Below are 12,084 nucleotides of genomic sequence, written 5' to 3'. Positions count from 1 at the left end.
GGCGTCTGTTCCTGCCCTGTCCTTTTGGAGAAAGATGTGGAAGATGAACCTAAACAACAGAGCTGGAGAGACATGAAGAGAAGTGAGGGTGACAATGTGTGCCCCTCAGTAGAGAAGGGAGCCATTTCCCCACTTTTTAAGGGAAAACAGCCATACTCTGGCACCATGAGAGGATGGAGCATTGATAAGCAGGTCACGGAAACAGTGGCAGTGCTTGGCTGAGAGGAAATGACCAGCAGGAGACTTCACAGAGAAGTGTATGCTGCATACTTCCAATATTGCAGAGCACTGCACTCACAAGAGGTCCATGAAAGCAAGGCTCTGAAAACAACCCAACGTCCATCAACTGATGAATGGATAAGCAAAAAGTGGCATATACATATAATGTAATATTATTTGACAATAAAAAGGAATGGTGTACCTATACGTGCTACAACATGAGTGAACCTTGAAAACATGACGCTAAGTGAAAGAAGCAAAGGGCCACATATTATATGGTTCTGTTTAGATGAAACGCACAGAATAGGCAAATCCATAGAGAAAGAAACTGGAATCATGGTTGCTTAGGGATATGGGCGTGGGAGGAATTGGAGAGTGGCAGCTTAGGGGTGTAGGGTCTCTTTTGGGGTGATAAAAATGTTCTAAAATTGGTTGTGGTGATGGTTGCCCAACTCTGAATATACTAAAAGCCATTGAATTGTACACCTGAAGTGGGTGAATTGTAGGGTATGTGGATTATATCTCAATACGACTCTTGAGGTTCCTGCCCAGTCTGTGCTGTGGGGGCACAAGGAAGAGTGGGTGTGCTGTCCTGCTACTCTGGGAGGCAGGACTGCCCTTAGATCTGGACAAGAAGGACCTCACTGTGGGCACTGTAAGAGGGCTCCATTCTAGCCCCCCTCTTGGGGAAGGGTAAGGAGTCTGGGGCCAAGTGGATATGCTCACCCAAGCTCACACCTCCTCCCTCCTAGACCATACTCTCGGTACACAGGGTCCTGGAATTTATTGCCCAAAAGATCCAAACCTGTGTCTAGAGCCTGCTGGGTCTTTTCCCCAGGTCCATCTTCTCAAGGGTACATGGCACTGCTAGTGAGTATACAAGGGGTGTGATTGGAACTTGGATATGTAGACAGGGCTGCCACATCTGTACACACCAGGCCCTCCAAAGAGTGAGGCAGAGCTGGGGTGAGAAGAGAAGCGGGCAGGTCACAGGTCATGAATGTGGGCTGTGGGGAGGCTAGGAGCTGACTCTGTCCACGGCCCCCATGCTCCAGCGTGGCAGTCTGAAGAGTCTAGGAATTCAAATTCAAACTCAACCTTCCAGGTCATTATGAAGATATTTTTTTCAAGAGAGGGGGACAGGACATTTTAGCAGTTTGGTACCTTGATTTATAGTTGTATTTGCACACTTCTCCGTGGCCTTCCATTTGTCCTTTTGCCCTGAGCGCTCACAAATGTTAGGAGCTGACCTGCTGGGAGGAGGTGTTACATTTGTCAGAGAAATCAATCTGAACTTTTTTTTCTAGTGAATCCTGGTGTGGGGTTTTCCCAGATTGCATTTAGGGATTTGAGAAACACGATTCATGGTTTCTTGCTCCAGGCTAAAAGAGAAAGCTGACACATGGCCACCAGCCACCTTGAAGTTTAATGGTTTCTCTCAATACTGTCTTCTCAGCTGAGCCCACGCACTGGGGCATGTATGTGAGGTGCAGGCTGGAGACTAGATGGTTCTAGGAGCCACGTGAGGAATTCTGTGTCTGCCGGACACTTTTTAAGATAGAATGTCATAGTCCGATCAGCAGGGAATCGCAGCAGGAGCTCCTGAGAAACATTTGAGAGCAGTGCTGGGACACTAGAGGGTACTCTAGTGGGCAGTGACGGGTTACCGCACTGGGCGATGGTGACACCAACCCTAGTGACGCCACTGCCTTGGCAGCCCCTCCCCTGCCACCAGCCCACCTGCCGCTGCCCTGCCGCAGAACCTGGGGTTGTTTCGGCGTCACCCCCTCCGACATTGTCAGGAGGTGCTCTCCACACCCCCACACCTCCCTAGTGTGCCACTGTGGATGACGGGGGCAGGGAGGTGGTGACAAGTTAACACCAACCAGCGACACATGCTCCCCACCCCATTGGCCCATGATGCTGCAGCTGCCCAGAAGGGTGCCTTTTTCTAGCAACACAAAGGTGCCACAGAGGCCATTGAAGACCCCAGGAATGAGCAGGCCCTGGGATGATGAGGGGAGGCACACTAGCAAAGGAGGCCAGGACTCCTTCAGGGCCTGACTGGGACACCAGCTTTCCCTGGCCCTAGCTGGTCCCACTCTATTCTCCACGCTGACTGGTCTGGTGGGGACCCACACTGCCCTTCGGCTACACAAGGAAGAATGAGAAGTTCTTTCAAGAGCTCAAGGCAGGTTGAACTGAAAGGAGAAAGAAGGCTCTGAGAGAAGAATCTGGGTCTGGAGAGACAGATGGCAGGTAGGGTGCCTGGGATTCAGATGGTTGTTGCTTCTGACCCCTCCACAGAAAGGCCCTACAGAGAGGTCACCCTCAGGGAGGTCACATCCACCCAGAGCACCTTCCCTCCTAACAGGCCTTCGGAACCTCCAGGAACCCCTCACCCACCACCTTCCCTTCCTTTGCTCATCAATCCAGCAATGGACCAGTACAAACTAAGGTACAGGTGCTCTCTGGGGTACACCAAGACTTCCTAAGGAGTTCATATTCTGGCATGAGTCACTTTAAGGGAATCACACAAGTCCTCAACATCCGCAAGTGCTGCCTTGTACAAGTGTCCTGCCTGAGCACACGCCTGTGGACAAGGGGTGCTGGTTCTCCTTCCTACCTCCCCTTCCACAATAGCCATTCTACTTTCACAAAGAAGACACACCTCTTACTATCACAAATCTCACCATGGTGCATTGAGCTGGAGGAAAGCTGTCCAGTGCAACAAAGTGCGAATTAAAGTCCTGGTAAAAAAAAAAATTTTTTTTACGGTGAATACACCATGAACTGCCAGAAGAACGAACAAATCTGTCTTGGAAGAAGTACAGCCAGAATGCTAATTAGAAGCAAAGATGGCAAAACTTTGTCTCACATACTTTGGACATGTTATCAGGAGGGACCAGTCCCTGGAGAAGGACATCATGCTTGGTAAGTGGTGGAGGGTCGGTGGAAAAGACGAAGAGCCTCGATGAAATGGACTGACACCGTGGCTGCAACAATGGGCTCAAGCGTAACAACGATTGTGTGGATGGTGCCATGTTTTGTTCTGTTGTACATAAGAGTCACTGTGAGTCAGAACCGACTCCACAACACACAACAGCAATCCACACTGAGAGAAGTGACGCCAGTGACTGTGCAAATCAGCTAGCTTCTAATTTTCTGCTTTCATCCAGAGAGAAGGAGAATCTGTTTCTCGTCAGCTGATAGGTTTTTCAATGTTCGATCCGTGTGATTTTTGGTATATAATCCAAAGGACTCTGTAAAATTAAGTGATACTGCTGTAGCGAAACTCCTTGCCTTCCTTTGTACTTATGTATGTGAACAAGGTTTCTCAGCTGATTAAAACAAACAAACAAACAAAAAAGGAATAGAATTAATACTGACCCCCAACCCCTGACCCCTTCTAGCAATAAGGAATATTCATCCATGGATACATGAATTAATTTGAGGTAGAAAAAAAAGTTTCATTAAAACATGCATTTCCAATTAAACTTTTTTAATGCTTCCTTATCATCTGTTAAAATTTGCGATAGTGCTTGTTTTAATGAATGATGTACCAGTAGTCATTGCAAGGAACCCTGGTGGCACAGTGGTTAAGAGCTCAGCTGCTAACTGAAAGGTTGGCAATTGGAACCCACCAGCCGTTCATCAAGAGAAAGATGCAGTTGACTGCTGTCCACTTCCTTAAAGGGTCTATGAGTCAGAACTCCACTCGAGAGCAATAGGTTTGATTCCTGTTTTTTTTTTTTGAGTAGTCACTGTACAAATCCAGACAAAATATTCTTTAACATTTAGAGTCTGTGGTCACAGGAAATTTTCAAAATAAATGAATTTTATCTAGTTTTGATAGAGAGAAGTATGATAGGGTGATACGTAAAAGACTTTCAATCATAAGATACTAGGATAAAATGCCCTAGGCATGGAGGAATGGAAATTCAAGTTCAAGGAGAAAAAAGATGAAAAATTTCCAACTGTTAGAGAAGAACTTGCTCATGTATTTTTAAAAGGGATGATGGTGGACGTCCAATCACTATCGTACTGTATTTAGAAACATTTTGGGGGGAGTAATTAATTAATGTAACAGTTTTATTTTAAAATGTCAATATTTGCAATACACTAGAGAGTACATCCTATGTAACTGTTGAAACTTATGATAAAAATTTTCAATGTTTCCTTCTAAAAACTGTGCAAGAGGGTAGATTTTCAAAATTCTTTCAGGAGTCTGCAAGCAAAAATGTTTACAGCGCCAGGGTCCTGGAGCTTGGCCCGAGCCTGCAAGGGGGCGTGTGCCTAGGATGAACGCTAAATCAAGCCTAGGAAGGATCCCTAAGTCTTTGGGGGAACCCAGGGAAGCCCCGGAGGCGGAGGGGTAGCTCTCGATGGTGGCTGGGTTGGTGAGAAAGGAGCCAAGCAGTTATCGATACTTTTGTTTGGTCTTTTTTTGCTTTCTTGTTTTATTTTAAGCGTTCCTTTGAAATCCCGCTTTCCCCACCCCAGATGCCCCGCAGGTCAGGGTGTGTTCTGTCTTGCCTTTTCCCCTCCTGCCTCAACCCCTTCCTCTTTCTTCCCGGAAGCTTTCCCAGCCGGTCGTGCCCCACCCCAAGCCTTGCTGGCCCCGGGGCTGAGGCCGATTTTACGCAGTTTAGCATCCACGGCTCCCTCCAGTTGACAGGGACTTCGGGCTAGTCCTGACTCCCCAGCTAGATCCTAAGTCTACTCATCTGTGTCCCCAAGTCCGACCCCGCCCCTGCCAGCCCGTTTCCTCAGCAGTAAGATGTGAATAATAAGAGTGAAGTAAGATGAAATTTGCAAGGCGCCTGGCACGGAGCTTGGCCTGCAGCCAGGACTGGGCACCCAGCTGCATTTAGCAAACACTTGCTAATGGTGCGATTAAACGTTCACGCTTCCCAGCGATTAGAGAAATCTGGGCTTCCCAGCGGTTGGTTCCCTTCTTCTTTGCCCAGGGAACAAACGAGAGTTCCCAAATTCCCGGGTCTCCTTTAAGTAACTTGCCAACTTGGGGTGACGAAATCGCCCACCCCCTCCTCCAGCTGTCTTGGGGTCCGGGCTCCCGAGCCCGAGAAGCAGGAGGCAGAGAAGAGAGGCCGAAACTATGAGGTCATGCTCGGGTCACGTGACCGCTGCCGCGTCTGTCAACTGTGATACAATTATTAAGACAGTCGGGGCGTTTAAGACATTCCAACCTGCTCTGCCTTCCTCCTCCCTCTCCCGGGCGCTGGCCCTTTTTCACACCAAGGGACCGTCTCAAAAGTCCGGGAGACTGAAGAGTGTGGCTCCACATGCAAGTTAAGGGCAGGAAGACAGAAAGGGAGCGCTTTTTGCTGCTGCAGCTGGGAAAGCACGCTTAAGCTCAGTTCTTTACATTCTTTGGTGCCAAAGCAGTTTAGTATTTAGAGTCCTTTAAGTTATCCAAGGGATTGACTGGACGGCACTGGGTTACTGGGTTTAAGTTATCCAAATGGCAACTCGAAAGGTTAGATGAGGAGCTTAGGGGGGAAGTGAGTTTGTGTCAACGATGGTGAAATAATTTGGCAAAGGATATTGAGAAAGGTGGGGTAACTTGAAGAACGTAACCAATGTCACCGAATTGTCCTTGGAGAAATTGGTGAATTGGTGTATGTTTACTGTGTATATTTTCACTAAAATTTAAAATAAAATTAAAAAAAATTCTTTTAAAAACCGTCATACTCTTTCAACCATTAATTTCATTTCTAGGGTGCTTGACTTACGGAAATAATCCCGACTGGGCAAAGATTTTGGTACACAAAACTCACTGCTTTTGTTGTTGTGAAAAATACATATCTGATAAGTCTGGGCATGTAAGAACGATATAATATTATGCAGTCATTAAACAATGGCGATTTCCAAGAAATTATCAAGAATGAAACATCCACAGAGTAACAATAGCTGGTATTTGCTGATCTCTCATCATGTGCCAGACATTCTGCTAAATCCTTTATATGAATTGATTCTTACAACCTTAGGAGATACTATTATCATCCCTCTTGGAAAACCCGAGGCCTAGAGAAGGACCTTGCTTAAGGTTGAGTAGCTAATAAAATATGAAAACTGAAGCTTAGTTAACCCAAAGGGCTTAGCTGAATAAGTGGCAGAGGCAAAATTTGAATCCAGAGAGTCTGAGTATGAAGTCCAAACTCTTAATTCCTTTCCCCATCTCTTAACTGCCTGCCACAATAAAAACCAAACCCATTGCCATGGAGTCGATTCTGACTCATAGGGACCCTACAGGACAGAGTAGAACTGCCCCATAGGATTTCCAAGGAGCTGCTGGTGGACTGGGACTGCCAACTTTTGGTTAGCAGCAATAGTAGCTAATAAAAAGATAGGATGCAACATTGCAAATACATCATTAGGCTAGTGATGTGTATATTTGTATATACACGTGTGCCCATACACCCAATGTATGCATACAAAAAGAATTGAGGAACAGTGACCCATGTTTTTACTATGGTATATCTTTCAGTGGTACGATTATCAGCGGTTTAAATGTCCTTTATACTATTCTGGACCTTTCAAATTTTTCTACCATGTGTGTATTAATTTAATAATTAGACAAAACATTGTATACAGATGGATTCCACTAAAAAGCCATGTACTGATCATAGCATCATTTATTACAATGAAGATTTGAAAGTAGCTGAAACGTCAGTTACTGTTGGGATGGCTGAATAAATTATAAGTTTGCAGGCATTGAAAACAAAGGTTCGAAAGACCAAGTGATACCATTATATCGAGGTACCAAGTGGTAGGTATATTATGCATACCTATTTAAGAATAGCAATCTGAACTCTGTAAGGGAAGAGAAAGAAAATGATCATGGTAGCAGGATGGTAAAATTACACCTGATTTTTAAAACTTTTTTGAACTTCTATAATGTTTTTCAATTTCTCAAACAGTAATAAAAAATATTTTCATTGAGTCACTGGTTCAGTATTTATAAAAATCGCATGGACCACATGGGGATCTCTTTTACCCTTTGGGATGTTTTTTGTTTTATCTCATTTCATTGCCAAAACATCCTAATGAGAGGAGATATTTTCTCCCCTGATTCACCCATAAGAAAGTTAAGGCATCGAAGGCAAATGAGCTACTTGGGGTAAACTAGGAAATGAATGGCCACCCTGGAACCAGAACCTAGGCCTGCAATTTCCCACCCCAGGGCGCTGACCTATAAACCACCTCATTTCCTTATCTAAAGGGCTGCACTGCACTGCCTCCAGAATACAAATTGCTATTATTAAGACCCCAAACTCTGAGACCCTAGTATGGATTTTCTTCAGTGGGTGAGAACCTGGAGGCAGGAAGCATGCCCTATTTGTGGACAGCTCTTTCTCTTCAGCGTGGTAACGCCTAAGGCACCCTCCCAGCACTCCACGCATACACACGTGATACTCAAGTCTCTCAAAGCAGACTCCCTGGGAACTTGCCCTGGCTTTGGATGGAGAGAGAAGTCAGTAGATTTGTAGCTGATCCTCCCATACCCTATCCATGGCACAACCCTGCCCACAGCCTAGTAGGAGGAGCTGGGACCCCAGGCCAGCTGTGTGCCAAAGGCCACCAGCAAATCAGGCAGGCAGCAGTAAAACAAACCTGGAAAGGGGGATCCAAAGAGGCCTAGAGTCAGCTGGTGAAGCTGGCAGCAGGGAGTGTAGGCCAGGGAGCCTCAGGGAATTTGATCATCATGCCATAGTCTCTCGTTTAATAGAGATATGTCTTGTCCAGGATCACACAGCAGCCACAGAGAGTAGGGAATGAGCCCGCTGCGTAGCCAGTTGGCCAGGCCAAGATTCATGGAGCCATGCTGCATTCATTCCTTCAGGATATACTGAGGGCCTTCGCTGCATACAGACACTTCTGGTTCTTAGGGAGCCAGAGCCAATACCCCAACTTCCACCTCCTTAACTCTTGCTGGAGCCAGGCAACCCTCCTGGTTCAAGGTGGGGAAAATCAGGGGAGTCACAGGCAAGGGGGAGGCTATGCTTCCAGAGAAACAAACCTAAACTCCAAGGCACATGAAACAAACCAACAGACCTAGATTCCAGGGTGTGACCTAGTCTAAGGATTCCCAGAGCCCAGGGTGGGGGGTGGGGGATCCATGCCGACAGGAGTCAGGAAGATGTGGGACTGGAACTGGCCCAAAAAGATGAGCGTTCTTCAAAAGGCTAACAGAAAACCTAAAAGACTCTGCAGGTGTGGTAATGGCACAAGAAGTTAAGAGGGGGAGCTAAGCTTGGGGTTTCCCTGTCTCACTGGCAGGGGAGGGTTCCTGATAAGGGAAAGAGGAGCTGAGAGCGCTTGGATAGGGTGGTGTGCTTAACACTGGGACTCTTGAAGGATTTCTGTAAATAGTGCATTTAAGTGTTTGTTCCCACCTTGGAGCAGGAATGATGGAATAATTGAGTGTTAGCAGTTCCTGTTATTAAAGATAAAGGTGATGAAAGAGGCTATGATTGGTTATTTACAGGGACTTCTCAGGAAAAAAAAAAGCGTTACCTATAATGAGACCTATTGATTTGTCTGCTCAGGCTGATGACTGGGTATTAGTGTTCTATTTATGTGGGATCAGTGAGATTTCTTTAGAGCAAGGAAGAGTATTCGGGACCTAACAGAGAAGCTGGCACACAGTAAAATGAGGTCTCATCCCTCCGTGCTTACAAGTTGTCTTCATTATCCAGTACTGCTATAACAGAAATACCACAAGTGGATGGCTTTAACAAAGAGAAATTTATTCTCTCACAGCTTAGGAGGCTAGCAGTACAAATTCAGGGTGCCAGCTCTAGGGGAAGGCTTTCCCCCTAAGCTGATACTCAGGAAAGGTTCTTGTCATCAACCTTCTCCAGGCGAGGAGTTTCTCAGCACAGGGACTCCAGGTCCAAAGGATGTGTTACTCTCCTGGCTCTTGTTTCTTGATGGTATGAGGTCCCCACATCTCTCTGCTCAGTTCTCTCTTTCATATCTCAACAGAGATCAGTTTAAGACACAACCTAATCTTGTAGATTGAGTCCTGCCTCATTAACATAACTGCCTCTAATCCTGCCTCATTAAATTCATAGAGGTAGGATTTATAAAACAGGTAAATCACATCAAATGACAAAATGGTGGGCAATCACACAGTACTGGCAATCATGGCCTAGATAAGTTGACAGATATTTTGCAGGGACACTATTCAATCCATAACATTCCACCTTTTGGCCCCCCAAAATTCATGTCCTTGCCACATGTAAAACACATTCACCCCATCGTATCATAGCAAAAATCTTAAATCAACTCCAGGTTCAAATTTCAAAAATTCTTCTTCATCTGTGAAATCTAGAATACAAGTTATCTGCTTCCAAAGTACAATGGCAGAACAGGCACAAGGTAGGCGTTTCCATTACAAATGGGAGAAATTGGAGGGAAAGAAGGCATAACAGGTACCAAGCAAGTCAGCAAAGCACATTACATTAGCCCTCAAGGCTTGAAAGTAATCCTCAGTTCTCTGAGACCATTTAGACAATGGCCCTGTCCTCCAGCCTCTAGGTACTGGACACACTCCCCAATTCTGAGTGGAGGCTCCTTAGCCCTGGGCTTCAACTCAGCCTTCCAGACCCACTGGAACAGCAACTCTGCTCCCTCGGCTTTAGGCGGCCCCATCCTCCTAGTCCATCTGAGTGGCGACTCCACCCTTAGAAACTCCAGGGGCCATGGCTCCACCCTTTGAGACTGAGGCAGTTCAGCTTCCTGTGTTCCTTGTCTCTTTAGCTTCTGCTTCCTGCTTCCTTGGCCTCTCAGCCCCTCAGACCTCGCTGCCTGCGTCTGCCCAGATAGGACAAGTGTTCCAAAGCTCCGTAGCTCCACTGATAAGTACACGGAGGCATCCCGCTCCACCAGTAAACTTCAGCCAGAAGGCACTCAGCTCTCTTGGTCCATGGATTGGCAAGCCTAGCTCCACCAATAAGTGCCTGGAGGAACTAACACTGGGCTCACTAGATCGTTCCTACTCTGTCTCCACCCTATTTCCTGTTTTGTTTTGTTTTTTTTTTTTTGGCAGAGACTTCCTTGAACTAGATGACAAAAGAAACAGCCACCTGCTAGCCAGAATCGGCTGTAACAGGTCCTGCCCTCCATCTTGGCACTCTGGATGACTGTTAGCTCATTAACTGCCTCATGCATGGTAAATTCTCTGCCCGTGGGTAGAGAGCTAACATGCTAATGAACAAAAATGGCTAATTTTCCCCTATATGGAGAATCAAACCCAGGCCTTAGAAAATGCTTACTCATTCTAAAACCCTCCATGCCTGCATGGGTGGCATTTTGTATTCTGAAACTGATCCTACCTATATAAACCAGCCTCAACAACCTGCCTTTGAGGCAGTCTTAGAAGGCACTTAGCCCCAACTGTCTCCTTGCTTGGCCAAAAAATAATGTTGCCTTTCGTTCTCCCCAACTCAGTCTCTGTCTTTTTGGCACTGATGGAGTCACATCTAGCAGAATCAGAGTTCCTGGCAACAGCACCCCACTCAGCCAAGAAGCCTTCTGTGCAAAGGCACTCAGCTCTCTTGCTCCATGGGTCAGCTCCAGCGCTATCTATCTCACTCTGGTGTCCTAGTTCAGCTGTTGCTGTTTTCTGCTGTTGATTCTCTCTGTCTGCGCCGTGTCCAGTGTAACAGCGTTCCTCACTTCTTTCTGAGTCCTCACCAGAATTGTCTTTGACTCCCATAATTCCACCAACAGTCTCTTCAGGGCAATCTAGGCTTTTACTATTAGGCACAATAAAACTCTTCCAGCCTCTATCCATTCACGGTTTCAAAACAGCTTCCACATTTTAGGTATCTGTGAGAGCAGCACCCCACTCCTGGCACCAAGTTCTGTCTTAGTTATCTAGTGCTGCTATAACAGAAATACAACAGGTGGATGGCTTTAACAAAGAGAAATTTATTATCTTACAGTTTAGGAGGCTGAAGTCCAAATTCAGGGCGCCAGCTCTAGGGGAAAGCTTTTTCTCCATGTCTATTCTCCCTGGTGGCATAGTGGTTAAGTGCTATGGCTGCTAACCAAAGGATTGGCAGTTCAAATCTGCCAGGCGCTCCTTGGAAACTCTATGGGGCCAGTTCTACTCTGTCCTATAGGGTCGCTATTAGTCGGAATCAACTCGACAGCAACGGGTTTTTGTTTTTGTTTTTTCTGTTTTTTGTTTATTCTCAGAGAAGATCCTTGTCATCAATCTTCCTCAGCTGAGGAGCTTCTCAGCACAGTCTGAAGGATGCACTATTCTCCTGGCTCTTGTTTCTTGGTGGTATGAGGTCCCCATGTCTCTCTGCTCACTTCTTTCTTTTATATCTCAAAAGAGATGGGCTTTAGATACACCCTACTCTTGTAGATTTAGTCCTACCTCATTAATATAACTGCCTCTAATCCTGCCTCATTATCTTCATAGAGGTAGGATTTATAACACATAGGATAATCACATCAGATGACAAAATGGTGGGTAATCACACAATACTGGCAATCATGGCCTAGACAAGTTGATAAATTCTGGAGAGACACAATTCAATCCATAACACAAGTCCCCAATGGCTTCCCACTGTACTTAGAATAAATCCAAATTCCTTAAATACTTCCCACAAGACCCTGCATTATGAGGCTCCTGCACTTCTCCTCCATCTCTGCCCTCATTCAGTGAAGTCCCACTGGCCTCTTTTCTGCTCCTCAAACCAGCGGCACTTTTTATTCCTTGATGCCTTTAGCACTCGTGGTTACTTCTGCTTGGAAGACCCTCTCCTCCACTCCCCATCTCTACCTCTGAGTTTAGTAAGGTTGACTCCTGCTCATCCTTTA

Source organism: Elephas maximus, chromosome 26, assembly GCF_024166365.1.
Source record: "Elephas maximus indicus isolate mEleMax1 chromosome 26, mEleMax1 primary haplotype, whole genome shotgun sequence".
In the NCBI taxonomy this organism is placed as follows: Eukaryota; Metazoa; Chordata; class Mammalia; order Proboscidea; family Elephantidae; genus Elephas; species Elephas maximus.
The sequence above is the reverse complement of the archived record's forward strand: the minus strand, read 5'-3'. Positions refer to the sequence as shown.